Here is a 17,894-nt window from a genome sequence, read left to right on the forward strand (position 1 = left end):
TTAAGGCCTTTGGACCCTGTTCTTTAGTAAGAGTTTGGAAGGTTCTAAGCAAGAAAGGGATCCAAATCGGTGGAGGTGTGCCATAAGAGAAATGCAAGGAGAGTGCCCATTGTGGTTGGGACTCTTATGCAGCATGGGCTCCGAGGGAAAGTAACCACAGCTGAGTTCTACTGGCTACTCAGGAAGGCTCTTGGGCCTCTCAGTGTGCCACTTACTTGATCAAAGAGCAATTTTATACACAACTTGGAATCAGCTCTCCTTTGTGGAAAATTTCACTGACATATTGACTTTCAAATTTGGGGTGATTTTTTTCCCCCTTGTCATCCTGGCAGCTCTTCATGTGCATTACCACTTACAAAATCACTGCACTCTCTTCAAGTAACTGCTGCCTAGTTCCCATTTTTTACTTTATCATGTTTTCTGAGGTCGCCAGAAGTGGGCACAGGCAGCAGCCCTGGAGCTGTGCCAGGAGCAGCTCATATAGAGAAAATAGTTTTGACTTCATGAACACCCTGTAGAGGTCTCAGAGACCCCATGGAGGTCAAGAGATCACTGGGTTGTACAGGGAGTGGAATTCAGGCCATCAGTAATGTCTTGAGAGTTTACTGTGTGCCAGGCATGGAGGAGCAACAGAGGTGAGAGGTACCTCCCATTCCCATCCTAGAGAAGCCTGCTTTCCCTTCTGGAAGGGGGATCTAGGCATGCTTGCACATAACAGTTCAAGTATCATGTGACAAACATTAAAACAGAAGTAAAATCAAAGCTCTTTGGGAGCCTGGAGGAGAGCTTGTGTTGGGTACGTGGAGACAGGCAGAGACTCAATGGCATTTGAGCTCAGTCTTGAGGGAGGGTGGGTTCAAGTTCCAGCAGGAAAGAATGGACAGATGAAGGTTGGATGTGGAAAGGACATGAATGAAGACAGTGTGCAAAGCAGGCAGAACCAACCACATCGCTTGTAAGAACCAGTGCATGAGGGAGAGTGGGTAGTTGAAGGCTACAGTCCAAAGGTAGGTTGGTGCCATATGTTTGGGTGCCGTGGCTAGGAGAACGGTTCTTTGGGGAAACTTCTGAAGTTTGAAATGGGAAAGGATATGACTATAAGTGTTTTGGATGATGTCTACCATGGTGTAGAGGCAGGATTGGGAGGGTTGGGGAGGTTCTGAAGGAGGGCAAGAGCCTGGGAAGCTATGTGGACCTTTGAGAGGGAGTGACTTTCAAGTCTAGAGGGAGCAGCAGGGGTGGAATGGGAAGAATGGAGCTCAGGGGCATAGGAAAAGCAGAGTTTGCAGGTAACTGAATTGAGAAGGGGGAGGAAAGGGACATTAGGAAAGGGACATTAGGAAAAGATAAAGATGCTCCACTGGGGAATAGCACACGGTGCCTGCTCCTGCATGTATGGCTGAGAAGAGAAATTTATGAGGGAGGAATGAGGCTGTATTTCTGGTCTGTCATCACTTGGATGACTTGTACATGTCACTGGGAGAAAACATCTTTCCAAAACTTCTCCCCATGTGCCATATTAAGCTGGAAAACGTTTCAACAGCTACAGAAGCTATGCCAATTTGAAAATTGTTACTAGCCAACATTTTGTATCAGAATTAACAAACCATAAATTAATTCTATAATATACGTGGACCCTCTGCCTTGGCAAACCAAATCAGCAAGTATAATGGCACAGTGGGTCACTCATAAATGAACAGATGGTGTGTCCCCTTGGCCTTAGATTGGCCATTATAATGAGCATCCAGTAAGTGGGCTGCTCAGATCCTTCCCCTGGAGGCCAGGAGCAGAGGAGCATCTGCATCCTGGGATACTGGGTCAGAGGTCATTGAGTCTGTACAGAGACCGAGGGTAGAGATACCAGAAACAATAGGAGTCTGCAATTTAAAACCCAAATGATACCCTTCATCATTGAGTTCTCTCATAGGATCACACCACCACCACCACCTTGAGTTCTAGGCACCAGCCATGCTGAGAGATTTGGATGTCTTCAAACAAAATTTGGTTTTTCAACCTTCCCTCTTGGCCACGGTGTTTCTTTGGTCTGTAATTTTTCATTTTTTTCTCCATACCCTCATTTACAGCATAATGCAAGAATGAGTTGCAGCTTCTTATCTGGAGGGTCTTTCTTTGTTTAGTCCCTCAAACAGAAGCAGTTAGATGTTGCATCCTTATTTAATTACCCCACTACTCCTCTTGATCGTAAGTCATCTGCTTCCCTTTTTTCTGACACAAGATTATATGCTCCTACAGGTCAGGAACCATATCATATTAATCTTTGTGTCAATCTCTCTCATGCCTAGCTGACTGCTCACATGGAGATAGTAAGCAAGTGTGTTCCAGCTAGAAGCTTCCCCAGATACCTCCAGGGGGCAGCCCACTCAGCCTGGCCCTCTGTAGAACAGGAATTTTCTCTGGGCCCCTTCTGTAGGAAGAGGACAGAGGAGGTCTACCCTCAGTTCCTTTTGGATGACTGGATCGGGCCTCTGTTCTTTTCAGGTGTCTGTTTTAGGGGGTGCACCCCCATCTCTGTCCTGCCCTTTTCATAGGGAATTTTTTTGCATCTAATTCTGTATCTGATGCTCTGACCCTCTATTCTAAAACTTAGCTCCTCCTCCTCTCTTTTCTTGGTTCCCAATGCCATCTGAAATGGGTCTCAACTTGTTGGCCTTTTTTCTGAGTGTGTCTGTGTGTACCAGGGGTTTCAGCTCTTCCCCCTCCCCACACCTTGCCAGACTTGCTCCTCTGGGCTCTCCTGCATGGTCACTGAGGATTCACACACTAAAGATGTTGCTGTGTGGATCACCAACATGACTGTGGTCGGTCCACCTTCTGTGTGCATGTGAAACAAAGTGAGGCCCAGAATATTCTAGTGAGTCACCTTAAATTTCAACCATTCCCAGGTCCCCCCTCATTGCCTATGAGTATGTAATCATTCTCATTTGAAAAATTTAGGATGATTTCATCTTACGTATGTAGGCACTGTTTCTCATTGTTTCTCAATTAGTTTCTCATTGCTGCTGTAACAAAATTAACATGAACTTAGTAGCTTAGACCACACAAGTGTATTCCCTTATACTTTAGGAGGTCAAAAGATTGTTTCAAGTGTTCCTACTAGAAGTTTCAGGGGAGGAAATTAATTATTCTGTGGCCTCTCTCAGCATTTAGGGGTCTGACATCCCTTGGCTCTTGGCACCTTCATTGCATCACTCCGATGTTTTGCTTCATTCATTATATCTTATACTTCTGCCTATAAATTTCTTGCTTCTCCCTTATAAAGACCTTTGTGAAGACCCCCGTGGTGAAACAAATTTCAGAAGGCATGACCAGGACTGGAGGATCCACTACATAGGTGACTCCTGCACATGATAGGTGTCTCCTTGTGGTTGCTGTGTCTTCATGACATAGCTGCTGACTTTCCACATAAGCAAGCAATCTAGAAGGACAACACAGAAACTGAATGCCATTTTTAAAGACCTTTCCTGTGCTATTTTTTCCTACATTCTCACTCTTCCTATCGTCCTTGGTAGCTACCACTGAGTAAACTGCTCTGTGGTGATGCTGTGGTAAAACTGAATGAAAAACCCTGGAGGAATTGACCATTCAGGCCTTCTTTCTTTTTTTTCTTTATTTTTTTTTGTACTGGGAGTTGAATCCAGTGGGCACTCAACCACTGAGTTGGGCACTCAACCACTGAGTTGGGCACTCAACCACTGAGTTGAATTCAGTGGGCACTCAACCACTAAGCCACATCCCCAGCCCCCCCGGCCCTTTTTTTTTTTTTTTTTTTTTTGTCTGTGTGTGTGTGTTTTATTTAGAGACAGGTCTCACTAAGTTGCTGAGGCTGGCTTTGACCTCTCGATCCTCCTACCTCAGCCTCCTGAGTTGCTGGGATTACAAGCAGGTACCATTCAGTGATTTCTGATTGATATTTTTTGACATTTATCATGGTGTGTAAATACCTTATCTAGCAGCTAAATACAAGTTAGACTTTGGTTTTTCTTTTTTCCCCCCAGTTACTGCCTAGCTTTTCATTTTTCCCTCTACTCCCAGGATAACCTTGATTGCTTTGCATTCCCAGTGATTCAGGGCAGGAAACCTCTCCAGGGTGTCATGGCAGACACTTCCTGCCTGTTCAGACCCTGTGATGGCCCCTTCCTTCCTTCCTCCCTCCTGACTCGGCCAGCTCTCCCTAGCCATTTCTCTTCCTTGGAAAATAATGACCTTTGTATCTTGAAAGCCTAAAATTGCCCTTTTCTCTACACATTGTTCTTTAATCTTTTTCTCTTTCAACGAAGAAAAAGAGAAAAACTAAAGACCATGATCTTTTCCTAGTCTCTGTAAAATCAGAATCTAGTCTATGATTATTTCCTCTCAACGAGAAAAAAGTTCCTCCATAACTTAGATGCTAATTTCCTCAATCAATTACTTTTTCTCTTATATAATTTTTTTTTTTCAATCATCACTACCCAATTAGCATTGAGCACTCCTGTGGCTAAGTCTGGAATCTGTTTCATAGAACATCACATGTGACACCTTACACATTTTAAAACATTTGAAAATAGAGTTATTCAAAATCAGGTACTCAGTGGATTATTCGAAGACCAAATGTGAGGCTGACAGGTGGGGATGAGGTTATGATGCCTGTGAGAATCCTGGGGAATCTGAAGAAAATCTTCTTGCTTATCCTCTTCCCACCCTAAAAATGTAATTTTAAAAAGTGCCTTCCCAGTGATTCTATACGTCACTGGCTGATCATCATGGCCATCGTAGTCCTAGGTACCAGGTAGGGTCCCATTTGGTATCCTATTGTTCATCACATAGGAGCCACCCGGGGGGAACAGAGTACAGATGTGAGGTGGGATGGTCCGGGAAACTTCAGGAAGAATTGTGTTTTGAGATGAATCAGGAATGATAACAGCAAGAAACTGACATGTGTTGAGCATATACTACTGAAATAATTATATATCTATCTCATCACATTTATTTTATATATATATATATATATATATATATATATATATATATATATATATAAAATCACATTTAATCCTTACTAAAATCCTGTGAGGCAGATGGTATTACCCCATGCTTACAGTTGAGAAAGCAAAGTTGAGGGAGGCTGAATACTTTGCCCAAAGTTACACAGCAAATAGGTATCAGAGCTGGAGTAATAAGCGGGTTTACATGATGTGCTGGATTTGGTGGACAGGAAGTGGCAGAGACTCATGCTGTGGGTAATGGTGAGAGAATTATTTCCCACCTGATCAAATCTTTGTGATGTACAGATAAGTGTGCTTATAAGAAGTCCTCAATGTCAGTAATGGGCTTCACCATTAGATTAGAAATTGTCTCCAGGAAGATGAAAAAGTTCAAGTTTTTATTATAATGAATAGACCTGGTCTAATATCATATCTATAAAATTTTCTTTCTCATTCAATAAGCATAATTTATGATCACAGTCATATTGGAGCTCAAAAGAACTTTAGATTCCAAGGAGTTGTACTTTTTGTCCAACTTCCACATTGGACAGGTTTGAGGAAAATGAGCAGTGCATAGAGCCATGTTCTCAACTGGGAGCTGATTTGCCTTTTATAGGATATATGGTAACGTCTGGAGACTTTTCATCTTTCATCTGGGATGTGCTACTGGCATGTAGTGGTGAAGGCCAGGGAGGCTGCTAAACATTCTGTAATGTGCAGTAAAGTACCCCACAACAGAGTTGCCCGATTCCAAATGTCTATGGTGCTAAGGCTGAGAATCCCTGTGGAAAGGTAGAGGGCATGGACTTCATATCTGGACTTTCTGAGTTTGTATCCAGCTCTAGGCTATCTAGCTATGTGACCTTGGCCAAGCTACTTCTCTTGTGTCCCATCTCCAGATGAGGCTAGTGACAGTCCCTACCTCTTAAGGTAGCTAGGAGATTTACACCATTTGGTGTATATGAAGCGCTAGAATAGTATCTGGCACACAGTTGGCATGAGTGTTTAGAGTTTCAAGAGGTGTTTGGTGCAGTGGTGAGTAGTTTCCAAGCCAGCTTGCCTGAGTGTGAAAGTTTCATCTGTTTCTCACTGACTGTGTGACTTTGAGGAAGTGACTTAAACATTCATGAGTCAGAATACCAGTAAAATGGAGATAGAGTAACTACCATTGATATACATCGTGTATGCAAAGTGGTCACAACAATGACTCCTGCATAAGAGTTACGTAAACATTAGTTGTTAATGTTGTCATGATTCATTCATTCACTGTACAAATATTTGAACTTCTTATAGGCCAAAGGGTGCAGTCACTTGCCTAGAGCTACTCAGCAGCAGAACTCTGATTAGGACCACTGATTCATGCAGGAAGAGCTTTGTCAGGTACAAAGGATTGATAGACCTCTACTTCTTGGCATCTTATGTGATAGAAAGTTTAGGGAATCTATCTTTCTGGGTAATGATTATTTTGGAGGCAACAAGGAGAGAGGCATTCGGACCTACAGTGTCACTTAGCAACTAAATGGCCCCAATTCTGCCTTTGAAAAATGAAGAGGCTGATTTATTCACTGAGGAAAATCAACAAAGGCTAGAGGGACTGAGATTAGAGTTGTGAATTGGCAAAGTGATTTTAATTTCTTCCCTTTATCATTGGAAGAGGCATTTCTTTAAAAGCTATTCTCTGCCCAATCATCTTGATGTTCCAGTTTAGTCGGTCTTGATGATAGTGGCTTATCAAAAGTTTCCCATTTATATTTTCAGATGTTGAAGGAAAAGTTCGAGTTTTGTGAGAGCTTAGAACTTAGACATAACTAATGATTGGAAAATGAGCTGAGTTGAGGTTACCATGCTTGTTCCAATGGCTTTAAAAATTGTTATTTTAAACGGCTTTGTTAATTTGATTCTCTTTGATGACTCATGTTGGTGAAATATAAACCTCGGGTTCTCTACAAGAAGTGAAGCAGACCCTGGGTTTGTGCACCTGCAAGCCAATCCATCTATCTTTTGTCACTTGCGCTGCAGGTTGCCTTGTTGCAGTTAAGAACTCGGCAAACTCAAAATAAGCAAAAGTAACAAATTATCTGAAGACCTTTGCAACCTGTGTCTGACCTTTTTGATTCACTTGCAGAAGTAATTGCCTCTGGAAATGGCTGTGCTTTTTATCTGTGGTGCTATTAAAATGCTGGCTGAAATGAGGTGGTGCAGACTGCATTGTTAATGGGTTACGGTGAAGTGGGAGCTGTTGTTTTATTCGTTAGATGAGAAGTAGCTGAAAATAACCTTATATCTCCCCTGTAAGAATTGTGCTTGTTAAGTGACATTCCCCAACACGGCTGAGTTTGAATGTCGTATAGGAATTTGTGCTATTCTTAGCAGGATATTAAATGAAAAGTTTTCAGGCTTGTCATAAAATAGGGGAAAGTAGATGCATTTTTATATTCTCCATTTTGGGAGGCTACTTTCTGTGCCCAAGGCAGTTACTGATCAGGACAAGGAGAAATGGGGGGATAGAGCTAGCTGGCATTTCAGAACTGAGAATAGTCATCTCCATCTCAGCATCCCACGCATGGAGGTGTTGCTAACCTGTGGCATGGCTTTCTCCCCCTCCCCATGTTCATTGCCTTTGTTCCTTCCAATGGAGTAAAGGTTAGTCACTTCAGAGCCTCTTTCTGCATCCTCAGTATGACCCAGTATCTTTCTCCTCTCTGACCATCAGTCTGGAATGGAAGGAACATCATACTTAAATTCATTAGGGAAACATTGAGGATCAATGTGACATAAAATGGTGCTTCTCAAAGTCACCTGAAGGATAGAAAAAAACACACAAATTCCTGAGCCTCCTCTCAGAGATTCTGGTCTGGGAGGTCTGCGGTAGGAATGGAAATTTGCATTTCTACCAAAGGCCTAGATGATGTAATGCTACTGGCCTAAGACAGTACTTTAAGAAGCCCCTGTCTAACTGAACATAAGCAGACTCACCTCTCTGAGATAATCCCTTTAAGAGTTTGTCAACAGCATTTATTGTATGCCTCCTGAATACAGCGGAAGATGCCCCTGAAATGACTCCACAATTTCTGCACCCCAGAAAGCCTTCTATTTAAGGAAAAGCACATGCCAGCATAAACCACTTGGGTGTACCAGTCCCCAACAGGGGAGATGAGAGGACCTGAGTCCTTGTGTGGTTGATGGACAGAAATGAACACTGGATGGTTCAGAAGTGAAAACCAAGATTCACTGTGGATCTGCCTCATGCCACCATCATGTTTGCACTTGTCACAATAATGCATGAAATCTTCCCATTACTCTGAGAGGTGAGGATTATCCTTCCCCTCTCATGGATGAGGGAACTGAGGCACTTACAAGAATATTTTCTCAATACCATATTGCTTCCTAGCATAGCACATGACATATCTGGATATTCAATAAATGTTTGATGAATTAAAACAGCTATCCGATTAAGTCAGCAAGGTAATGTTTCCAGGAAATAACTAGAGGCATTTGTGTCTCTAGACTGTAACCATCCTTTTAACTATTGTTATTTACTGAGCATTTATTATTATATAATTTATTATTATATAATAATATAATATTAATATATTTATATATTATTCCACTTATTTAAAATAAAGTCACAAAGTAATTATAAACCCCATTATTTGTGAAGAAGTTTAGAGAAGGTAAATTATCCTGAGATCAGGAGTGGAACCAGAAATATCTCCAGAACACACACTCTGCCTTCTCCTGGGCACCACCCTCCTCTATGGATTGATTTGCTAGCATGACAGTGAGTGGGTATTTCATTTTCTTTCCATTTCACTACCCATTTTTGTCCAGTGGATATTATAAAGTCATAGAAAGTAAGAATTTCCAAGTTAGTTGTCGGTTACCATGCCAATATAAACAGGATTCTACACCCACTCCATCATTATCACGTTAGAATAAGCAACAACAGCAAAGTCCAAAAATACTGCATTAACAAAATTAGATGTGTTGCTCTCAACTGGACTGAAAGGAATGGAATAGAGACTAAGTCTGGTTCCCAGGCCTTATTCCCTCGCGTACCTCTCCCCGGGGTTTATACTTGCTCTTCAGCCTTTCCTCCAGTGAAGAGTTTTATCAAAAATCACTGATCAGTATTTTAGCTGAAGTGTAAAAAATCTTAACATCTATGGGTTTCAGAGATGTATTGGAAGGTCTCCATATTTGATGAGCTTGGCTTAAATATTTCTCTTCAGGACCCAAATGGGTAAATTGGGGGGGTCTATATTTGCAACTAAAAGCAATCTGTGTTACAGGTTACTGTCTTAATAAAATGCTGTCTGGCATGTGTCAACTGTCTTGACATTTGACTTCAGGACTGTTAACTCAAAGATAAAATAACATTAAGGTTCTGTGTGGAAAGTACCCAGAATGTTAAGTTGGTCATAGAGACCTTCATTTTTCCATCACTATCATGAAATCTCTGCCACAGGATACTTATGAAGAAAAGAGATATATTTACCTCACAGTTTGGAGATTCAAAGGCACAGCACCCTCACTGGCTTGTTCTGGTGAGGGCCTCATGGTGGATGGCAGATGGCAGTGATGAGAACATGTATCTGGACAAGTAGTCACATCTTGAACCAGAAAGCAGAGAGGCCAGAGCCAGGCCTGCTCCTTTAATAACAACCATCTCTTAAGAACTACCTAAGGGCAGCTGGATGTCACTCAGTGGGAGAGTGTTTGCCTAGCATGTACAGGGTCCTGGGTGTGATCCAGCACCACAGGAACTACTAATGGGTCCCATGAAAAATACCTTCATCTGTTCTGATGTCACACCCCCCGATGACCCAACTCTCTCTCACTAGGTCCTACCTCTTAAAGTTTCTATCAGACTTTTAACCTCTGGGCCCTTGGAGGACAGCCAAATCATGGCACACGATCTCATTTAATTCTGCCACCAATTTGGGAAGTGAGCAGGTATTTTTCTCTTTGCCAGACTGGGAGGGAAAAAGAATATGCCTCTGGCCACATAGTCCTGGGCTGTTGAGCTGAAATTTAAATCCAAGAGAGTATAATGCTAAAAATCCCTTCTTTATGTTCTTAACAAGAGATAATATTGTGTATAGACATCGCTGAGTTCACCTGTAGAGATATGTAGGCTGCCCTTAATGTAGCATAAAATTCAACTTCTAAACTCCTGCTCTGCCTTTTTAGACCCTATTTTTGTACCTCATTAGTGACTTGGAAGTGATAGTGTCTCTGGACTGCCTCTGAGCTCCCAGTGCCAATGTTGTGTGTGTTATTAAGTCCCTCTCCACGGACACAGCAACTAGTGCAGCTACAATTTAATGAGCAGTTCATCCTAATCACGAGACTGGCTAATGGGGAGTTGAGGACTGCAAAACTGAAGATTTTTATTTTAAGGGAAATTCATACAACAAAATCCTTTATTTGTTTTGCGCCACACCAAAAAAAAAAAAAAAAGAAAAAGAAAATGTAAATAAGCAGCAGTAAGGCATAATCTTGGTAGATACTGAATTTTCGGGCATTATCATTTTGAAAGCAGGGCCTGGAAAGGGGTTCTGCTTCCTCAGTTTTCCTGTTGGTACCTATAAGATCTTAGGGTAGCAGGGTAGCCAAGGGTAGGAGTAGAGTTGAAAGAGGTGGAGAGAAGGCATGTTGCTGTCCATTTTTAGAAAAAAATCTTCTAATAGATAAATAGCTATCCCCCCGCACCAACTGGGGAATCGACCCCTAAAGCACATCCCCAGCTCCCTACCCCTTTTTGTTTTTCCCACTTCGTTTTCTTTCTTTTAATTAGAGCTTTATGGTTCTGCATAGTAGTTGGGTTCATCCCAACAGTCTCATTTATTTTGAGACAGGGTTTTGCTAAGTTGCTCACTGATCTTGAACTTGTGATCTTCTTACCTCAGCCTCCTGAGTTGCTGGGATTACAAGTGTGCACCACCAGGCCCAGCTAAATGGCTCTTTTCTTTTTAACTATCTATCCTTACTCCAGAAGAAGTAACCTATAAGAAAACCAAACAGCCTTGGCCATGAAAATCAACATTTGTATCCAGTGTCATGACATTCTGAAATTAAACAAGGATTATAAATAGAAGATAGTCCTAGTTCAGGTTGGGCCATCCCTAATCCCAACTGGACCACACACCATTAAATTTCAAAATGATACAAAACCTGGACTCTTTTGAGCATCCTTGAGGTCATGTGTGCAAAGTTCTACACCATGAAACCTTGAGGCATAATTTTATTCAATATTTTTAATAATTTTATCTCCAGCTATGTGTATATGAAACGTAAATGAACTTTGGGTTTTGACTTGGGTTCCATCCCCAAAATATCTCCGTATATGTATGCAAATATTCTAAAATCCAAAAGATTCCAAAATCTGAAACACTTCTGGTCCCAAGCATTTGACATAAAGGATACTCAACCTGTGCCATGTTTCTCTAAGTTCCTAACAGTAACTGCATCACCTGAGAATTTTGTTAGAAATGTAAATTGTCTAGGGCCTGCCCAAGACCTCCTCAATCATATACCCTGGAGGTAAGGCCCAAACACTGTTTTGAAAAGGTGATTCTGGCCCACACTGAAGTTTGAGGAGGGATGAGTTAGTGGATACAAATGTGATGCTGTGTGTACTGTTCCTTTGATCTTGGACTTTAGTTTCTTTATTGGCTAGATAGTGATAGCAACCATACCTCAAGGCAGGTATTATTTATCACTATGGTATTGCCTTGAGCTCTTGACTTTGAAGATTTTGAAACTATTTCTTTCATATGGGCCACCTTTGGTCAAAGCAGAAATTCTAAAAGCCTTTGCAGACTGTTCATACCACTGTTGTTAGGCATGACTGACTGGACCACACACCAGTACATCTGGCCACCCCTGAAACTCCACTAATGCCACAGCAAGGGCAGGTTTTCTCAGAGTACAAATCCACAAAGAGAATGAGAGGGGAGACAGCAGAGGGGACAAAATATGAAAACTGAAAATCAATGATCAGCTTGGTAGACTCAATAAAGCTGAACCCTAAGGTGACACAGGGGAAATAAATAATTTGATTTGTTCCAAGACCTTTAAAGAACTCAAACACTAGTGTCAATAAGTGCCTCCAGAAGGGAAAGTGAAGGCAGTTCTGAGAAAATGAGGGCTGGATGAAAACTTAAGAGGCACTTAGACCCCCAGATCTCTTTCTTGATCTACGCAGCTGCCCCTCCTCCACTCAAAAACCCTAGTTTGTTTTGGGGTCTCTGGATGGGAGAAAGCAGGCACTGTGGAAGCAGAGGTACAATATGAAAACAGGGATTAAGAAAAAGTTCATTCACTGAATGTGGAGACCTCTAGATGTCTTCTCCTCTTATGGTCACTGAGCACTACCAGCATTTTCCAGACAGGAGATTAAGTCTTCCCTGGGGACTCAGCAGTCCAAAAAGGACAATCGCAAAGTCAATTGCATTGTTGGTTCTTCAACACTACCTCCAGCCAGGTTACTCTACAGTAATTTGTCACAGTTGGTAACTCTCAATCACGCAAAACTCTTAAATCAGTTTTCTAGAGCCCCATTCTTAAATCCAAGTGGGCATCTAAGAATTTTCATTTATTTCTAATGTGAAAGGCAGACAAATAAGTGAGGAAACAGAAGCCAAGCAGGGAGAAGATGTATTTTTAAGTTTTCTATCATTTTTATCCTCTAAGAAAGTAAGAAAAGATACACCTATGAAACAGAATTTCATGCTCTTCAGAACAAAATGGTCATGGAAATTAAGGCATGAGAACAAATTAAAACTCAGTAAAAAGAATAGAAGACAACAGTTGAAGAAAGCTCTCACAAAATATAGAAAATAGGAGAGAATTAGATGATTCCAGGAGTTCAACACCTGAAAATTGGAGGCCTAGAGGGGAAGAAATCATAAAAGAAACAATCCATGACAATTTGCTTGAAATGTAGGACATACATTTTTTCACATTGAAAGGGTTTGTTGAAAGATTAGCCCAATGCTATGCAAATATGCAACACAGAGCCCCACTTATGTATGTAAATTATGTTTAATTATAATGCACCAATAAAAATATGAAAAGAAAGCTTAGCACAAAAGAGGAAAATGTAACCACAGCAAAATGTATATCATTATATAATTGTTAGAACATTGTAGAAAGTTTTTGAGAGGAAAAAAAAAATGTTTGATATGGTTTTCACTTCTCAAGAGTAGAGAAATATTTCCAAAATCTGAGAAGAATTATTTCCAGTCTAGAATTCTATACCTAGCCAAACTATTCATAAACTGTAATAGCATACATATTACATCTCAAAAACTCTGATCCTCTTCCCCTTCTCAGTAACCTACTAGGAGAAGAAAGGGGTGGGGCATGGGATGCAGGAATGAGGGAGTCTGACCTGAGTAAGGTTACTAATGAACAGAGTCACACAACTGGCAATGGAACAGATTCAGAAGGCTCCAAGAAAGACTGCTTTAAGAAAATGAAATTGATAGGTCAATGTGCTCTAATACATTAAGAGATTTATCTGTGGGAAAGTTTGGAATCAAATGAATGGTAAGAAAATTAAGCAAATGAAAAGACAGACCGTTAAGAGCTACAGGTAAAAGAGAACACTGCAGAGAAGCAAGTACATGGTTCAGCTGTGGGTAGCACTCATCTGAACACTGGAACATAAACACAGATGTGGATCTAACCCAAATCATCAGCTCTACCAGGAGAGTGGAGTAATGAGAAAAGGTGTGTGAAATGAGTGGGATGATGGAGGAGAGGAGGAAAGTGCTAAATTCTCAGCAGGCAAGGATAATGCCTCCAATAGAATATCAGGACATAACACTTTGAGCCTGATATTCAAACAGGGAGATAATTACCAAAACAATTAGCTAAACAATTGCAAGTTGCATGAAAAGGAAAGGTCAAAGGACTGTTGTTTTTTTTTTTTAAACTTCTTGACCTCTTAACTCTTTGAACTATGATTATTTATATTTTAGACCAAAAAAAATTTAGGCTTAAAAATTTAAAACTTAAAAATTTAGACCTGGAGTGGAGGGAACTTTTGCTGCCCTTCCTAAGTTCCATATAGTCATTTCTAGTTAAGGACTAGAGAACACAATCTTATTTTTCCTTGGATGGGACCCAGAGCTCTTGCTATGATACAATATAAAACTTTAAACCACATGGATGAAAGAAATCTTTTCTCCAAATCTGCATTTTGCCTTGTAGTTGGGAGAAGTCTTTTTCCTTTCCCCAAATGGAAGGACTTAACTATTCCATGTTTAGAGGGATCCAAGACACCCTCTGCATGGCCAGATTCAGTCTGGCTTTCCACCCCCCTCCCCCCAAACTCATGACAGCGACATTACACACCCCTCCCTTTCTCCCCATATCACACTCAAATATCCATTTGGGTGATACCTGAATTAACATGTCTTCTCTCCTAGTTAGGTATTAATACTAGTTAGGTATTAAGAATTGCAGGTACAGGGCTTGATACAGATATCTAGATACTAACAAATTAAATGTCATATGCATGAGAAACATGTATCCAACCTCATAAAATTAAGTGAATTTAGAGTAAAATTATATACTTTTAATATAAAATTACATCATCCTCATCATCATTCTAGAATTTGGCCCTCCTGCAGACCTTTAACCTCAGAATGCCACAGGAGCAGTCTGAACCATGGAACGATCCGTGACATCGCTGCTTTTGACTGACCGGCATGTTGGTGTCTAGGACCTGCTACCTGGCACTCAATCATGGCCAACAGAGCTATTTTTACTACATTACTGATTTGGTGTAACTACCTTTTAAAGCTCAGGGTTAGATTAGTTTTCTAGCAAGCATCCCATAAAGAGACCCCTCTACTCTTTGCCCATGAGCCCTGGTTCATTGAAGATAAGAAAACAGCCGAGGCAAGTCTGCCTTCCAAGGTTTGTTGAGTTAGGATCAGACTCTCTGGGAACAAGGCAACCAGCCTGGCCTAGTCCCTGGGAGGAGGATGCTGAGCATACTTGGTGACATTACTGGCATTGGGAGAGCTGGTGCTTTGCCTCTCCTTTGTTTATGAAGTAATTCTGAACTTAGAATAACTGGTATCTACGTTATTCAGGCTTTGCACTATTTCTGCTTTCTGTCTGGCTTCTTCTCTTCATACTGACAGTACTCCCTGGTGTCTTTCCAGAGCTTGGTAGTGCTCTTTCCTTCCTCATTTATAATTCTCTTCAGGTGTGTTTAGTTCTTCCCTTGCCTCTAGATTCATGCACTTCTCTCTTTCCCTTCCATAGGCAGCTAAATCTGAATAAGATCATTTGAAAGAAATGACAGTGGTGCATCCATACAGAAGGATAGCCATCATCAATTAAAAGCAAAGGGATTACATTTGCCAGTAAATGCATGGAGTTGGAGAATATTTTGGCTAAGTGAAATAATCCCCCCAAACCAAAGGCTGAATATTTTCTCTAATATGTGGATGCTAATTCACAATGGGGAGAGGGCACTAGAGAAGAATAGTGTTACCTTAAGTAACACTAAGAATTGCAGGTACAGGGATAGTGATACCTTAGGTAACACTATTCTTCAGTATAGGGATTCTTAGGTATAAGGTATTCTTAGGTAGAGGGAAGTGAAGGGGGAGGGGAAGTGGGAGTGTGGGATAGGAAGGAGAGTAGAAAGAAACAGACATAAATTAATAATATATATACTCTGCATGACCAACATGATTCTACAACAGGTATTCTCAAAAAAATGAGAAATTATATCCCATCTATGTATGATATATCAAAAGTGCAAAAATGCATTCTATTGTCATATATAAATAATTAAAACAAATTTAAAAAATTAAAAATTACAACCTGGATGGACCTTAAGTTTACTGAGTGGAAACAACCAATCTCAAAAGGTTACATACTGTATGATCTATTTTATATTCTTAAAATGGCATAATAGAGGGGGAAAGACTGTGGTTGCCAGGGGGAAGTGTGACTATAAAGGGACAGCACGAGGGAGGTCTCTGGTGGTAGAATACTTCTCTCTAGTGCTAGTTACATAAATCTACACATGTAATAAAAATGACACAGAACTATACATATACTTCATAGCAATGCCAATCTTCTGATTTTGACACTGTGCTCTTGTTATATGAAATGTAATGGGGAAACTCAGAGAAAGGTAACTGGAATTTCTCTGTTTGAATCTTCCTGTGAATATCTAATTTTTTCCAAATATTTGCCTTTAAAAAAAATGAACTACTGACACGATAACAGAGAAGAAAAAAAAAATCATGTTTAAAGAAGCCAGTCAAAAACGAATACTAAAGAAAAAGTAGATAAACTGAACTACATCAAGACCAAAAGCTTTTGTGCTGCAAATGATATGGTAAAGGAAGTGAAGACCACCCTTGGATGTGAGGAAGTATTTGCAAGTCATATATCTAATAAGGAATCTATATCAAAATATATGAAGGACTCTTGAAACTCAAAAGGACAGACAACCCAGTTGAAAAACTTGAATGGCCAAATCTCCAAAGTAGATATACTACTGGCCACTGAACACAGGGAAAGAGGTTCAACACTGATCGATTATGGACGTGCAAATCAATGAGACACTTCACAATGGACAGTTCACACTCACTAGGATGCCAATCAAAAAGATAGGTGATAACAAGTGTGAATAAGGATGCAGAGATTCTGGGACACTCATACACTGCTGGTAGGAATGTCAAAAGGTGGAGCTACTTTGGAAAATAGTTCGGCAGTTTCTCAACATTTTAAATGTAGTTAAACGTGAACGTTTATAATGGTAGTATTCATAATAGCCAAAAAGGAAAAAAAATCTAATATCCAATAACAATGAGTGAATAAATGTAGGCAATCCATTACAATGGAGTATGATTCAACAATAAAAATGAAGTATTGATACTTGGTACAATGTGAAAGAAGTTAGTTACAGGCAGCCACATATTGTATAATTTTAATTTATATAAGATGTCCAGAATAGCAGTCTATAGAGACAGAAAGTAGTTTATGGATAGGGGGCTGGGGGGAAATAAGAACAGCTGATAATGGGTATGGAATTTCTTTGGGGGGAGGGAATGAAAATATTTTAAACTTAGATTGTGGTGATGGTTGCACAAGTCTATAGATATATTAAAAACCATTGAATTTTGCACTTTAAATGGATACATTTCATGTTGTATGAATTATATCAATGATATTAAAAAGAAGAATATGCTATATGATTCCATGTACATAAAACTATTTTTAAAATGCAGGCTGATGTGTGGTGTTAGAAAAGAGCTCAGAGGTTGCTTGGGGATGGGAGGGTGAAGGGCAGGTGTGGGCAGGAGGGAAGGATTTCCAAGGGAAATGACAAAACTTTTTGGAGTGATGGATATATTCACCATCTTATTTGTAGTAATGGTTTTATGTCAACGTTGATTAAATTACATATTTTAATCCTATCCGGTTTATCAATTATTTTTAAAAAGCAGGAAGAAAAAAGCATGTGTAAACTCAGTAATTCAACAAACACTTATTAAGTAGAGGAATAGTATTTAGAGTCTAGGGGTACAATGGCAAGGAAAAGAGGTGTCCGGCCTTCAAGCAGCAACTCGTACTCTGTCAGGCAACAGGCCAGGAAAGAAGCATATATAGATTGCACAATAGAATAATATGAGCTCTGTAGAAATATGCCTAGTAAGTTATGGTCTCCTTCCTGGTGACAGATGGAGGGGAGAGGGGATTGGGGAAGTCTTCCTGGAAGTGATGGATTTGTGATGATGTAACAGTCCTCCTTGGTGATGCTAACGTAAGGGGAGCAGTAGTGACACATACTACATAGTTATTACATCTCAGAGGGCACCTGATTTTATTTGCATTGTATCAAAGCCATGCTTTTCCCTCCAATGAGCC

At 40.4% G+C, this 17,894-nt stretch overlaps 1 protein-coding gene across 2 annotated transcripts in view; it reads left to right on the forward strand.

Annotated features, from left to right (window-relative positions):
* Kcnh1 (potassium voltage-gated channel subfamily H member 1) overlaps positions 1-17,894 on the forward strand; it is a 361,447-nt gene that overhangs the window by 235,012 nt on the left and 108,541 nt on the right. The gene's annotated exons all lie outside the window — the stretch shown is intronic.

This window comes from Marmota flaviventris, chromosome 12, assembly GCF_047511675.1.
Source record: "Marmota flaviventris isolate mMarFla1 chromosome 12, mMarFla1.hap1, whole genome shotgun sequence".
Lineage (NCBI taxonomy): Eukaryota > Metazoa > Chordata > Mammalia > Rodentia > Sciuridae > Marmota > Marmota flaviventris.